Source organism: Heterocephalus glaber, unplaced genomic scaffold, assembly GCF_053883595.1.
Source record: "Heterocephalus glaber isolate CG9 unplaced genomic scaffold, H.glaber_assembly_v1.0 deba00001863, whole genome shotgun sequence".
NCBI lineage: Eukaryota > Metazoa > Chordata > Mammalia > Rodentia > Bathyergidae > Heterocephalus > Heterocephalus glaber.
Genome location: NW_028258503.1, coordinates 843,542 through 860,555, shown reverse-complemented (window position 1 = coordinate 860,555; position 17,014 = coordinate 843,542). Strand labels below are relative to the sequence as shown.

The window sequence follows — 17,014 nt, the reverse complement described above, 5'->3', positions numbered from 1 at the left end:
GGAAAAAATTAATTTCAAATTACCAACAGTAAACTGAATTAGGCAGTTTATTTCTATAAATTATTTCTGACCAAATATCAGAAATAAATCCATGTAAAATTATTAATATTTGTTTATAACAGAGTAACATGAAATACTTTTTTAAGAAAAACAAAGAATTTTGTTATGAGTCGATTCATATTGCCACAAATATCTTGGATCCAAGAGTGAAAGGTAGAAATGTAAATAATGATAGCACTGCTGCTGCCCTAGATTGAATTACAAAACAAGCAGCACATTTAGAAATGTATGCTGGAAAAATCCTTTCAGATGTGTCTGAATACAGAACAGTTACAGTGTTTGTGCAGTCATGCAGTTTGGACTTGTGCCAAGTGTAAGCTGTTATTCCTGGTCCCACCCTCCTGATGGGGAATCTGAAGGCCAGGTTACAATTCAAGGTCTCTAAGATTTGCTTAAATTCTTACCCAGTGTTTTTGAACTTTCATCCCTACTAGGTTTGCTAGTGAAAATGATAATGTTAATAACTAACATATATTTGGTGTTTACTATGTGGCAACCAATGTGCAAGATAAAGTATATATTTTTTCTCAGTTACATTTTACAATAAACCTATGATGTTTATTTCTCTTATGTTTAGATGGGGAAATTGACACTCAAGAAATTAAAGAAACTATTCAAGGTTAAATTGTTTTATCTGCTCAATTAGAAGTCTATTGAGAAAATAGTAATCTTTTCAGATGTCAAGGATGATTTTTGTTTGAAACACAAGGCTAGATATTTGGAACCATAAGGTCTCCCAAGCCTGAACATCTAGCTGCTCTCTCGGAGGTAATTCCCCCTAAGTAAAAGTTTTTGTTTGTTATTCCCACTGATTGCTTTCAGCCACACTTCTAAAATGTTGTCAGTACTTTTCAGTGATTGTTGTTCAAGATAGTCCTTATAGCAGTCCCAGCTTTATAGGCTCCTCAGTAGTCAAGTAACTTAATAGTACAGCAGGGTCTCTCAAACACTTTTAATTGATAGGAGTAGTTAAAGAGTAAGTCAATTTTATTTATTAGAAGAAAATAACAGTCACTCAAATGTCCGTCAACAAAAAAAGAATAAGTAAAAGACCTTTACCACTACTTCAAGAAAATCAGTCTATGGAACATTATGTAGCCACCCCTTTCTAGTTGTCTATCATCATTTAAACAGAATTTAGGGAATGAAAGCTGGTCTCAGATGGGATGAGTTTCTGAAGCTTGGAGAAAGTTGGTTTTCTCTAGAGCTATTCTTGAGACGAGAGTCACATAGGATCTCTATTTTCTATAAGGAACATTTAAATTGTGGGAAAATGAGACTAGGAATTTAAGAATTCTACATTCCTTAGATATTAATTTAGACACTATTGGAAGTTAATAAATGATCTTTGTGCTCCATACTTTAACATCTTATTCTTTCTTGATTCCATGTATTCCTAAAATACAATTTGAATCAGACACACATCAGAAAGAGTCTTTGAGGCCCAATCCAATGAAATAAGGGAGCATGAGAATTTAGGTATCACCTGGAAAGACTGCTACAAAATAATCCACTGGTAGAGTGGTCCCAAGCCAAGCAGAAGGAGTCCATTGCTAAGAGCGGTACAGCAGGTTTCTGTGGAAGACTGTTTCCTTCTAGTAAATCCCTACTGAGTGTGAACAATGGCTGTGTGAGGGTGTGGCTCTGTTTCTCTGAATTTAGTGTCCTGGATCTTCACTCATGTTATACTTTTCTATTTTTGTGACAAATTTTCTTTGTGAGATTAATGGGTTTTTTTCTGTACAGCATGACACTGGGGAAAACTTTTAAGCTGTATTTACTAAGAAAAGTCCCTTTCCACTTGGAATCTGAAGTGAAACTGACACCACAGGTTGCAGAGATACATATGGAAGGAGGATTGCAGGGAGATGTCACCCCAATGCTCTCAGGAAGCAGGAGTGTTTTTTGTAGCTATTTAACCACTTCTTTCCCATTACTATGGCACACTTCCCATTGACCCCTCTCACAGAAATTATTTCAGGAAATCTTCTAGATATCACTGTGTCTGTCTGTCTTTGCAAGAGCATGCATTATGATAGATGTCCCCTGTTCATGTTGTTCTCATTTCTCCAGAACTTTTGCTCACTTTTACCATTTGGCTGAGACTTCCACTGTGGGATTACCATGGAATCAACACATGCACTCCATGGGGTTTCAGAGTTGTGTTGAATTACATTTTCTGAATATATGCACTTGCATTTTCTCAAACATTCACTGACTGACAGGTGGGCTTACCTCCAAAGACTCAGCATAAGAAGATGCCTGTAATCTTGTATTCTCTTCCCTCTTTCTTCTCCCTTCAGCACCTCTCCTGCCAAAATTTCTCGGATACATTGTTTCACACCTTGCTACTTTGCATGCTTACTTTAGGTATGTTTCACTTCCAAGAATAGAAGAGGGGAAAGCTGCGTCATGAAAACATACTTTATTCTTAATATAAATATAAACCGGGGGTGGTGGCCCATACCCATAATCCCAGAACTCGAGAGGCTGAGGCAGGAGAATCATCATGAATTCAAGGCCAGCCTGGGCTACATAGTGAGTTCAAGTTTAGCCTGGATTACATAGTGAGACTCTAAATATATATATATATATATATATATATATATATATATATATATAACATAATTTAAATGGAATCAAGCAATAATTATCTCTGTATCTGGCTTTTTCCACTCAGCATATTTTCAAGGCTCATTTATACTGTAGGTGTATCACAATTTCATTTCTTCTTATGGCTGAATACTATTTCATTGTGGCATATAAATATACCACATCTTATGTATATACATTTATTCATTGATAATCATTTGCGTTGTTTCTCCCTTTTGGCTATTGCAGGTGGAGCACCTGTGAACACTTATACAAGTTTTTGTTTTAAAACTTCTTTTCACTTCTTTTATGTATATTTGTACTAATTCTGTGTTTAACTTTTTGAGGAATTGTCACACATCACAGCTGAACAATTGTATGTTCCCTTGAGCAATATATGATGGATCTAACTTATGCACAAATTCACCAGTGCTTGTTATTTTCTATTTCTAAAAAACAAAGTCAGTTTGACTGTAGAATAGTGATTACTAAAGTTTTGGAAAGGTGGGAGGAGAGATAGAGGAAAGTTGGACAACAGGTACCAAAACATAATTAGAAGGAATAATTTCTGGCATTCAGCAGCAGAGTGGAATGAGTATAGTTCATAATAACCTGTTTCATATTTTATGAACATCTAGAAGAGAAGAGCTCAATGGCTCCAAACATAAAAAAAGAAAAATGGTGAGGAGGGGAGGGATGTGGCTCAGTGGTACAGTACTTACCTAGCAAGCACAAGACCCTGGGTTTGATACCCAGTACCACACAAGTAAATTTTCAAAAAAGAATAAGGAAAAAAGAAATGCCAATTAGCCTGATTTGATTAGTCCACACTGTGTGCAAGTGTAGAACTATCACATTGAACCTAATTATTATGTGTACTTAATAAAGATTAATTTTTAAATTACACTAAATTTTAAAATGTCTTATTATCACCCTGACGGGTGTGAGGTGATACCTCACTGTGGTTTTGATTCACACTTTCCTTGAGGAAGGAGTGAGTGAGGAGCAGAGCAAAGGCAGGTATATTCTTGTTTTCCCTTCACATAAAAACTACTAATTTTTACAATAAGGAAAAGGAGACTCTGAAAGCTAAAATAACTTACCCAAGGTCACACAGATAGGTAGTAAAGTCATGTCACCTATGTAGTTTGACCTCAGAGTCTGTACTGTTAACCATAAAGCCACAGTGACAGCCTAAAACTAAACGAGTAGATCCCCAAGATCAGGAACCATATCTCCTGTTCTTTCTGTGCTTGTTCCTCTTACAAGCTAGGTACTTTTGGACTTTGGACACAAAAGGAACTCTAGAAATATCTGTTAACCAGTCATGGGAATATCTAAAGCCCTGGTGAAGGGCTCAGAATTATTGAAACAGACACTGTATGAGAATTCCTAACTAGAAGAGGTTTTTACTAATACTTCTTGGTGCAGCTGTTCTGATATGAACAGTTCTTATCTGTTTCTCTCTGGAATCTGTGTTTGTTTTTGTCTTTTTCTTTCCTTCAGGGTCTACATTTTTCTGTGTACTGTGCACACAGGAGAGGAATTTTAAAGCTCCTCTTGTGGGAAGACATTCTTCTTGATTAAAGTTCAAACCTAAAACCATTATCTTTCATTTTGCACAAGCATGATGTTTGGAAAAAGAATTTAAATAAAAAAGATTATTAACCTCTAGTCCCCACATATCTGCTAAGGATAACTCTGTCCTTGTACACTCTGTTCCTGGACTTTATTCCAAAGATCAAGACAATGGTTAAAAGAGAAAAATGAAACAAGACAGGATTTATTTGATGAATTTACATTGGAAAAGTCAAAGAATTATAAAATTAAGGAAATATTAACTTAGGCTAACTATGAGTATTTTAGCTAATTTTGAGAGAGAGATTGAACCATTTGCTAAGCCATAATGAATGGGAATTTAGAGAAGTAAATAGAAAAATTATGTTTTGATTAATAGTCTGCTGGGTGTTTTAACAGGCAAAAATAAAAACCTGGATTTGTTGCACATTTCTTTTTTGATTTTAAATGAGTGTTTATTTGTTCATGACATTATTGTGAGACTACCATGAGGTAGATGCACTTTATATAGGTTACACTGGGACAATAAGATCTAGTTTTAGCAAAAATGTGGGAAAATGGAAGGATCAAAAATTGGTACAACCACTTTGGGGTATAATCTGCCAGTTCTAGTAAAATTAAAAATGTTAATGGCCCATGACACACTACTTCTATTTCTTTCCTAGAGAAAAACACACATGACACATGTGTACCATAATGTTTTCTACAGCACTACAAAAACTTGAAAACAATCTGAATTTACAATAGCAGAAATAATTAAGTAAAAATTGTATACCTAATGGAATGCCATAAAGCAGTCATAATAAATTAATTAGAGCTATATGTGTTAATATGAACATATCTTAAAAAATATAACAGCAAGTTACTGAATGATGCATACTATATAACACTGATGTAGAAAGAGGCAGAAGAATAATACTATATACTTACATATATTTTGTGAGTACTATGTATGTATAAAATACAAAAGAATTATCAAAATATATACATAAAATTCATAACAGTAGGGCCTTTTGGTGAGTGGTAAAGTGAATGAAATCAGAGACTGTGATCAAAAGGGACTTGAGATCTATCTGTAATGTCTTAATTATTTTCTCAGTTTTTAAATTGAAAGTTGCAAAAAACAAGTGAATAAAAATCCTATGAACCTTTTACCCAGCATCCTCCAATGGTGACATCTTATATAGCTATGGTACAATAAGAAAACCAAGATGTTAACATCGGTACGTCATGGTTATTATTGTTAACTAGACTTTATTCAGTTTTCACCATTTAAAATTTGTATTTGTATGTGTGTTTCTATGAAATTTTATCTCGAGTATGGTTTCATGAATTCATCATTCATTTCTTTTGGATAAATACCTAGGAGTATAAATAATGAGTTTTATAATAACCACATGTTTAGTTTCCTAAGAAAGTATGACATTATTTTCCAGAATGGTTTTACCATTTAATAGTACCACTAGTAATATATGAAACATCCAATTTCTCTGTATCCTCATCAGCATTTTTATTATCACTATTTTTATTTCAACTATTCTTTAGTGATATCTCACTGTGGTTTTAATTTACATTGCTCTAATAGATAGTGATGTTGGATCTCCATCTCTTTCATGTGTTTATTTGACACCTGTATATTATTCATGCTCTTGAATAAAATGTATGCTCATGTCTTTCCACCATCTTCAAATTGAACTGTTCGGTTTTTTTACTGTTGAGTTTTGAGCATATCTCATATGTAGTAGATACAAGTACTTTGTTATATGTGAGATTTACAAATACATTTTTCAATTTTCACCTTGTCTTTTTATCCTCTTAACATCCTTTTAACTGTATAGTTTTTCATTTTAATGAAGTCCAATTTATAAAATGTTTCTTACATGGACTGTTCTTTCGGTATGCAGTATAAGAACTCTTCATCTAAGTCTCAAAGATTTTATCCCTAGAAAAGCTTGGAAGTCATCCTTTTCTCTTCACAAGAAGAAAAAAGCTGAAAAGCTGAAAATCAATAACTTTTTAAAGAACCATCAGTTAAGTGAAGGTCACAGGGCATTCAACTGCCACAAAAACTGGAGAGGAAGATGTGATACAGAGAAGCACAGATTACTGGGAGCAGAAATCAGACAGAGAGAGCATGCGATTGAAACAAAGAGAATGTGAACTACCTTGAGAGATAAAAACTCTCAACCCTTTCATAGGTTTTAGCTACAGGCTCCTCACCAGGTTCTCAAGGTAAACATGGAAGACAAATTCCCTCAAGTTGGACATGAGGTGGACAAGGAGGGAAGTATTCATACTGAAATATACCCAGAGTGTTCTTTTCTCCTTAACAAAACCCTGCCCCCAAGAGAAACTACTCTACCAGACCTTAACCAATGTGAATTTTACCAGAGCCCAAACTAGAGCCTTGTGGGATGGGAAATACTCAACTCCAGATTCCCTTCTTAGCCTTCTAGTTGGAAGAAAAGAAATACCAAGTTTCATCCTGAAGCAACTACAAAGGTCACACCCCAGTAGACTCAAAGACTGAGAATTAGCTGTAGTACTATAGAATGTTTTCCCATCTCCCTCTTAGCACCACATAAATCTATCTCCCTAACAATGGAAATAGCTGAAAGCGAATGCAACGCTTAACCCTTATTTAAAAAGTAGTCTAGGAAAAATGACCAAAAAAGCAGAGACCAAAACAAATATGCTTGAGGAAATTTTAGGCCATAATTCTTTCAGCTATGATAAACAGTAAATACAGCCTAACTAAAAAGATGAACAAAAACTTTACACTAAAGGTCTATTTGCCTTAGTTCCTTTTACTTAATATATCATATCCATCTTTCAATAAAAATTATAAGATAGGTTAAAAGGCAAAAACAGAATGAAGAGACAGAGCAAGTACCAGAACCAGATTCATATATAACTGAGATTTGATAAGACCAGAAATTTCAAATAGCCATAATTAATATGTCAAGAACTGTAATGGGAAAAGTGGAACAACATTCAAAAATAGATGGATAGCTAGGAGTGGTGGTGCACACTTGTAATCCCAGCACTCAGGAAGCCGAAGCAGGAGGATGGCTGCCAGTTTGAAGCCAATCTGGGCTACATACTGAGTTCAAGGCCACCCTGAAATACATAGTGATATTCTGATTCAAAAAACAACAACAACAAAAGAATAGATGGATAATATAAACAGATAGATAGAAATTCTAATAATGAATCAAAATCAATTGCTAGAAATAAAATATTATTACAGAAATAAAGGATATCTTTGATGGACTCACCAATAGACTGGGCATGGCCTAAGAAAAAAATATCAATAAACTTGAAAATATGCCAATTATCAACTACCCAAACTGAAAGAGAAAACTGACTGAAAAAAAAGAACAGAATGTTCCAGGCAGCAGGACAACTATAAAAGGTGTAACATGCATGTAATGAGTACCCTAGAAAAAAGAAAGAAAGGAACGTAAGAAATATTTGAAGTAATTCTAGTTGAAACTAATAAAAAAATAACAGATACCAAACCAGAGATACAAGAAAACTCAGTGAGCAATAAACAAGATAAATACCAAAACAAATGAACAAACAAAAGTACACCTAAGCACATCATATTCAAATAACAAAAAAATCAAAAACAAAGGGAAAATATTTTTTTTTAAACTCAGAGGGAAAAAAATCAAATTGTAAACTTGGTGTGGTGGTACATGCCTGTAGTTCCAGCACTTTGGAAGGCTGAGACAAGAGGATCCTGATTTTGAGTTCTGCCTGGGTAATTTAACAAGAAATTATCTCAAAAAATTAAAAAGAGCTGGGGATGCAAAGGCTCCAGGTTCAATCCTCAATACTGCAAATATATACATATATATACACACATATATAACTGTAAATACTGTATATCTTTAGAAGAACGTGGATAAGAATTACAGAAAATTCTCATCATACATCATGAAATCAAAAAGAGTGAAGGAGAAATAATAGGAGAAATCTGTCACAAGTAGACCTGCCTTGAAAGGAATAGTAAAAGGAGTTCTTCAGGTAGAAGGAAGATGATACAGGTCAGAAACACGGATAGATATTTAACAGGAAGAATATTCAAAGTCATATAAATGAAGGTAATTTTTTCTTATTTTAAATGATATAACAGATAATAATTTATTCAACATAATAATAGCAACATTATATTGGAGATATATATATATATATAGCTTGTGAATAAGTGAAATATATGACAGAAATGTGATAAAGGATGAGAGAGGAATTAGTTGAAATGCCCTCTTATAAGATGTATGGACTTCAAAGAGAATATAACCTATGTTCTAAGATGAATCATATAAAGTAATAATTAAAATCAGGGAAAGTATTATAAAAAAGAGTGAAAGGTAAATAACCAAGATAAAAGGAACAAAGAACAAGAGCAAGTACTAGTAACAGTTACAAATAAGGTAGGCATTGCTCCAACTATGTCAATAATTACTTGAAATTCAAATGATCTGAAATACACAAATTAAAAGATTATTAAAGTGGTTAAAAAAACCAAACTATATGTTGTCTGCAAGTTCACTTTAAATATACAAACACATCAAAAGGAAAGTTCTGGTGTTACAGTTTGGTTATACAATGTCTCCCAAAGACTTATGTGTTAGGGTTTAGATCTAAAATGTCACTCAAAAGTGATTGAGAGTGAATTAATCCATTGATGAATTTACAGCCAAAGATTAAGAGATGGGGCCTAGTTGGAAGAGGTGGGTCCCTGGGGGTGAGCCTTTGAAGGGTGTAGGTATAATGCTCACTCTGGTCCCATGGTGCACTCACTTTCTGGCTGCCATGAAGGAACAATATTGCTCTACCACACACACCTGCTGCCATGTTGTTCTGCCTCACTACAGCCCCATAATAATGGAGCCATGTGACCATGAACCAAAATTAATATTGCTTTCCTTATGTCGATTTTCTTAGGTATTTTGTCCAGCAGTGGAAAGCTGACCAAGACAGAGGAATACATATCATGCTAACAGCAATCAAAAGAAAACTGAAGTAAGTATATGAATTTCAGACAGAGCAGAATTAACAACAAGGAAAATTTTCCGCGATAAAAATGGCCATTAAATAATAATGAAGGTGCTGGTTGCCTAAAAAGACAAAAGAATCCTTTCTGTGTATATCGCAAAATATGCGATCAAGATAGATGAGGGTAAAGCCCATAGAACTGTAAGGAGATAAAGACAAGTCCAACATTATAGTTGGAGACTTCAACATCTTTCTCTCAAAAATTGACAGGTTTACTAGGCAGAAAGTCAGCAAGGATATAATTGGGCTGAACAACTCTGTCAGTTAACTAGTCTCATTGATATTTATAGACTACTTCATTCAGCAGAAGAAAAATACTCATTCTTCTCAATCTCACATGGAGCATTTACCAATATAAATCACACCTTGGGTCACAAAACGCACCTTCGTAAATTTAAAGTAATAAAAAGTATTTTCTTAGACCATAAGGAATTAAGATAGTAATCTGTAACAGGAAGTTAGCTACAAAAATCACAAAATAATTGGTTATTAAACAGCATATTTCTAAATAACAGGCAAGTCAAAATGAAATAACAGAATAAATTAAGATATTTTGAACTAAATGAAAATAAATATAAAACTTATCAAAATTTGTGGAATGCAACAAAAGCAGTGCTTAAAGGAAAATTTATAGCATCAAATGCACAAATTAGAAGGGAAGAAAAATATAAACTCAATAATCTTACTTCCTACCTTAAAAAACTGAAAAAGGAAGAGCCAATTAAATTCAAATTAAATAGAAGAAATGAAGTAATAAAAACTAGGAAAGAAACGATTGAAATTGAAAAATTCAAATTAATAGAGAAAAATCAATGAAACTAAAATCCAGTTGTTTGTAAAGATTAATGAAATAGATAAAGTTACAGCTAGGCTAGCAAAGAGAAAGATTGAGAGAGAGAACAGAAGAGCAATAAAGACAGAAGTTCTTACTAATATCAGAACTAAAAGATAGGCTATCGTAACGGATCTCATGGTTATTAAAAGGATGATTATTATGGACAGTGGTAGCTCACAAACTTAATAAATTAGATAAAATAGACCACTTCCTTGAATGATACAATCTACTAAAACTCATACAAGCAGCAACAAATCATCCTAGTAGGCCTATGTCTAATGAAATAAATTGAATCAATAATTAATAACATTTCAAAACAGAAAGCACCAGGTCCAGGTGATTTCACTGGTTCTACTAGGAAGAAAAATTACAGACCAACAGCTCTCAGGAAAATAGATGCAAAAATCTCAATAAAATATTGACAAAATAAAACTAATAATGTATCCAAATAAGTATACAGTCATACCTTGGTACTTGACTGCTTTGAAACTCATTCAATTTGATATTCAATACATTTTGACCTGAAAATTTTGTCCTGGTACTCATCATTTGTTTGGCACTGGATGCACAAGCTAGAACTTGTAGGTGTTGATTGCCTTGTGACTTGCTACCCTTTTTAGTCAAAACAATTTGTTTGGAACTTGTCACTTTTGGTACTTGTTGTACCTCCTGGAACCAAATTGATGAGTACCGAGATATCACTATACCGCTATGACCAAGTGGGATTTATTCCAGGTATGCAAGACTGGTTTGACATTTAAAAATCAATTTATACAATTCATCACATAGGCTAAAGAAAAATATCATATGACATATCAGTAGATGCAGGCAAAAAGCATTAGACAAAGCCCTGCACCTATTCATGATTAAAAACCAGACATAGAAAACCAGACATAGAAGGGAATTTCTTCAACTTGATAAAGAATATCTATAAAAATATTGCAGCTAACATCATACTTACTGAAAAAGAAGCCTTCCCCGTAAATCTAGGAATACGATAATAATGACCCCTCACCCCTCCTATTCAACATGGTATTGGAAGTTCTAACTAATTCAATGACAGACAGTAAAATAAAATAAAAGCTACAGAGATTGCTAAGAAATCAAATGTCTTTCCTCATAGATGAACATGCTCTATGAGTCCAGTCATATGACATGGAAATGGTAAGAACATAAAGAAGTAATAAGATCGGTGGTTTCCAGGGGCTCAGGGAGAAGCAGAAGAATGGATATGGAAACAAAGGACATTTTTAGAGTAGCGAAACTTCTGTATGATCACATAATGGTGAATGCACAATATGCATTTATGAAGACCCATTGGAATGTATCACACAAAGTGAACCTTTGTATAAATTGTGGACTTTAGTGGATAATAATGTATTAAATATTTGTTCATCAATTGTAACAAATTTTACCACACTAAAGGGTTAATTGAAGAAGCCATGTGTGTGTGTGTGTGTGTGTGTGTGTGTGTGTGTGTGTATTTTTCAACCCGGGACCTGTGCATGCTAGGCAAGTGCTCTACTACCGAGATATGTCCCTAGCTTGTTTTAAATTTTTAATTTAGAGACAAGGTCTTGCTAAGATGCCCAGGCTGGCCTGAACCTGTGATTCTTCGACCTTACCCACCAGAGTACCCAAGATTATAGGCATTCATAATGAACCTGGTTCCTCTATATTTTATGAAAATGCATACTCATATTCATAAGATTTCCAAAGCAGACTCTTTAAGTCAAGAGTTTTGCATATATTCACATTTAATTTTTATGGGCATTGTAATAGTCTATACTAATTACAATCTTACCAAAAGAATTGTAGTTTTAAAATTTTTAACTGATCACGAAAGTATGAAAGTTGTACATATTAATCAGATGTCATGTAATGTTTGATACATGTATGTACACATTGCATGACATTTAAATTAGGTATATCATTTTTTGTGGGGAAAACTTTGAAAATTCTTCTATATTTGAAATGTACAGTACATACTACTCTCTATAGTCATCATACTGTACAGTAGTACTCCAGAGCTTCTTGCTCCTAAATAACTGTACCTTAGTACTTATTGATCAAACTGTTCCCATCCCTCCTCACTCCTTACCCTGGCCACTGACAACCACCATTCTACTATCAGCTTCTATGAAATCAATGTTTATAGATTCTACATATGAATGAGATCATGTGGTACTTGTATTTCTGTGCCTGACTTATTTCATCTAGCGTAATGATCTCTAGTTCCATCCAAGCTGTTTGCAAATAACAGAATTCCAGTCTCTTTGTGGCTGAATAATACTTCATTGTGCATATGCATTGTGCATACCACATTTTCTTTATTCATTCATCAATCGATAGACATTTAAATTGTTTCAATTTCTTGGGTATTATGAAGGATGGTGCAATGATAGTGGGAATGTAGATATCTCCTTAACATATTTATTTTCTTTCCTTTGGATATATGCCCAGTAATGGAATTGAAGGATCACATGATGGTTCTATTTTTAAGTTCTTTGAGGCACCTCAGTGCTGCCATAATATAACAGTTGTGCTAATTCACATTCCAACCAACAATGTCTAAGGGTTTCATTTTCTCCACATCCTATATAGCACTTGTAATCTTTAGTCTTTTTATATTAGCCACTCTTACTGGAATGAAATGATAAATCATTGTGATTTTTCTTTACATTCTCCAGTGACTAGTGGTATTTAGCACTTTTTTTCATGTAGTGGGTGGCCATTTGTATGCCTTCTTTGATAAATGCCTACTTAGGTGTACCACCAATTTTAATTGGGTTATTTGGGGGGTTTGTCATTGAATTTTTGGAGTTCCTTACATATTCCGATGTCTACCCTTCATCAAATATATGCAGTGCAAATGCTTTCTCCCATTCTGTAGGTTGTCTCTTTATCCTATTGAGTGTCTCCTTTACTTTGTAGAAGTTTTTAATTTGATGTCATACCATGTGTGTATTTTTGCTTTCATTTCCTGTGTTTTTGTGGTCTTGTCCAAAAAAGTTCTTGTCAATTTCACTGTCCTGAAGCATTTCCCCTATGTTTTCTTCTTGTAGTTTCATAGTTTCAGAACTTGCCCCGAAGTTCTTAATACATTTTGAGTTGATCTTTGTAATTGCTGGTAGATCGAGGTCTAGTTTCATTCTTCTGCTTGTGGATATCTACTTTTTCCAACATCATTTACTGAGAAACTGTCCTTTATCCAATGCATGTTCTTAGTATCTTTGTCAAAAATCAGTTTACTGTAGATGAGTGGGTTACTTCTAGGGTCTTTATTCTGTCCTATTGGTCTAAGCATCTTTTTTGATGGTTAAAGCTGTGTAGTTTGTTTAAAAGTCAGTCAGTGTAATGCTTTTGCTTTTCTTCACTTTACTTAGAATGGTTTTATTTGGAATTTTATGTGGTTCCATACAAATATTAGAATTGTGTTTCTAGTTGTGTGAAGAATTCCACTGGTATTTTGATGGAGATTTTATTAAATCTGTAAATCACTTTGAGCAGTATGGACATTTTAGCAATACTGATTCTTCCATTCCATGAGCACAGGATGTTGTTCCATCTTTATGTATCCCCTTCATTTTCTTTCATCAACATTTTATGATTTTCATTGTAGAAATCTTTTGCCGCTCTGGTTAAATTTATTCCTAAATAATTTTAGCTAATCTAAATAGGATTGATTTGATTGATTTTTATTTCAGATAATTTGCTCTTGAAATACAGAAATGTACTGATTTGAATATGTTGATTTTGTATCTTTCATTTGTTCTAATAGTTTTTTTTTGGTGGATAATTTAGGGTTTTCTACACATAAGATCATGTCAACTGCAAATGATAGCAATTTTAGTTCTTTTCCCAATTTGATAGTTCTTTATTTCTTTCTCCTGCCTAATTGCTCTGGTTAGGATTTCCAGAACTTTGTTGAATACAAGTGGAGAAAATGAACAGCTTTATGTCATTGTAGATCTTAGAGAGGAAACTTTTAGGTTTTACCCATTCAGTGCAATGCTAGCTGTTGGACTATTATAAATGGGCTTTATTATGTTGAAGTATGTTCCTTAAATGCCCAACTTGTTCAGCATTATTATCATAAAGGGGCATTGAATTTTATCAAATGACTCATCTTTAATAGCTAAAATTACAGTACTGTTTTTAACCATTTATTCTGTTGATATAGTGTATCATGTGTATTTTTTTTCTTTTTTTTCCATTAAGCTTATTGGTACCTTTTAGGTATAAAATACAGTTACATTCCTCGTTGGGATCTTGTACCATTACATGAGTGTCTCGGTTCTTATTTTTTTCCCCTTCCCCTGCCCTCCCTTCCCTATTTCCAAAGACTTTGTTTCCATTTTTTTCCTTTGCTCACACTTTTGCTTTCCCTTCTTTCCTTTCCCCTACCCCTTTCAACTCCCCTGCTCCTTTAGACCTTTTCTTCCTATTACACAATATCAATTATACATTTTTAAAGTACTATATCAAGATCTAGAAGACAATACCACAGATTTTCCAGAATTTAAAAGGATATAGAAAGCATATTACAAAAATCTTTTTTGAAATAAATTGGACAACCTCTAAGAAGTACCTTGGAAGACAAATTAATGAAACTGACTCTGGAGGAAATATAAAATTTGAATAGGACCTATTAAAGAAAGTATATTCTTAACTTGAAAACCTATCTATATGACAACAACAGGCTCATATACATTTTAACTGATAAATTATATCAAACATGTAAAGCAGAAAGAAAAAGCCATATGATCCTGTCACTAGTTGGAGAAAAAGTATTGGACTAAATTCTTTTTTTTTTTCCTATTAAGTTTATTGCTACATTTTAGGTATAAAATACAGTTTTCATCATTGGGATCCTGTACCTTTACATGAGTATCTTGGTTCTTTTTTTTCCCCTTCCCCTGCCCTCCCTTCACCCCCTCCACCTTTCCCTATTTGCAAAGACTTTGTTTCCATTTTTTCCCTTTTCTCATATTTTTTATTTTCCTTTTTTTCCTTTCCCCTACCCCTCCCACTTCCCCTGCTCCTATAGACCGTTTCTTCCTGTTACACAATATCAATTATACATTTTTAAAATTATAATATCAAGATCTAGGAGACATTACCACAGATTTTACAGAATTTAAAGGGATATAGAAAGCATATTACAAAAATCTGTTTTGAAATAAATTTGACAACTTCTAAGAAGTACCTTGGAAGACAAATTAATAAAGCTAACTCTGGAGGAAATATAAAATTTGAATAGCACCTATTAAAGAAAGTATATTCCTAGCTTGAAAACCTACCTATATGACAACAGCAGGCTCATATACATTTTTAACTGATGAGTTATATCAAACGATTAAAGCAGAAAAAAAAAGAAACACTTCTCCCCTCATTTTAGGAACTCAACACTGTGCTAATCCTAAAACTGGATAAAGATAATAGAAGAAAAAAGTATGAACATAGATAGAAATTTGTTTAACAAAACAAACTATTAGAAGTCAGATCTGGCAGTATATAGAAAGTGGTTTTGTTATAGGGATGGCAGTGTTGGTTCAGCATTGGAAGATCCACCCCCAAAAGTCATCATTTTAACAGAGGAAAGGAAAAAGCCATATGATCCTGTCACTAGTTGGAGAAAAAGTATTGGACTAAATTCTACAGCTGTTCATGGTAAAAGCTATCAGGAGACTAGAAGTAGAACAGAACCTTCTCAACAGATTAAAGACATGTACTCCATACTTCCAACGAGAACACCTTATATGAATGGAGAAGATACAATGCTTTCTCCTTAAGGTGGGGAACAAGGGCAGATATGCTTACTCTTTATCTGTCCATTAAACTTTGAAACCTAGGCCCCACCAAAATAGTATGGCAATAAAATGACACAATTAGGATAGGATTGGCAAGGTAGAAGCAAAATCTTTATATGTAGATGAAATGATCATCTACAGAGAAAATACTAAGAGATCTCAAGGAGCCCCTAGAACTTGTATTTGAATTTAGCAGCACTAGAAAACACAAGGTATATATAAAAATTCAGGTCTATGTATACTCACTATAAATGAAGAATTGGATATTGAAATTTAAGAGTTATGTAGGAGTACAAAGGACCTAGAAAAGTAAAAAGAAGAAAACAATGTTGGAAGACATTTAATACCTAATTTTAAGACTTCCTCTAAAGCTACAGTAATCAAGGCAGTGTTAGTGTAAGGAAAGACACATAGATCATTGGAATAAAACAGAGAATCTAGAAATAGAACCACACATCTATGGTCCACTGAGTTTTGAAAGATTATTTAACATTAACATTTTATAGAACATAAACTCAGTTCAAGAGCAGAGGAAAAGATAGTGTTTTCAGCAAATGGCACTTGAACACCTGCTATCCGTATATAAAAAATTAACCTCAACCCTTTATTTCCTACATAAAAATAACTTGAAAGGATCTATGACCCTAAATATGAAAGACTAAAACTATAAAACTTTAAGAAGAAATTATAAGGGAAAATGTTTATGAATTTAGGGTAGGCAAGACTTTCCTAGGATTTAAAAAATGTGATGTATAAAAGAAAAAAATTGCTAATTTATCAAAATTTGGAAATTTAAGTGACATCATAAGAAAATGAAAAGTAGTCCTTAAACAGACCATATTTATAATGCATATAACCTATGATCAGAATAGAATTATATATATAATATATATAAAGAATCTTACAGCTCATTAATAGACAACCCAATTAAAAAGTAGACACAAGGAGATAATAAATAGCCAGTACAGCACAAGGAAAGGTGTGAAACACTAGAATCAGAAAAATACTAATCAGTACAATAACAAGATTGAATTACACACTCATTAAGAAGATGAAGTTCATGACTTTTTCT

General features: G+C 33.4%; 1 long non-coding RNA gene across 1 annotated transcript in view; it reads left to right on the top strand.

The window, feature by feature from the left end:
- LOC147820539 (uncharacterized) overlaps window positions 1-17,014 on the top strand; it is an 87,774-nt gene that overhangs the window by 26,928 nt on the left and 43,832 nt on the right. Inside the window, exon 3 of the long non-coding RNA XR_015448428.1 lies at window positions 9,184-9,261. This is a non-coding gene — a long non-coding RNA (uncharacterized LOC147820539). The remainder of the gene's footprint in view (window positions 1-9,183; window positions 9,262-17,014) is intronic.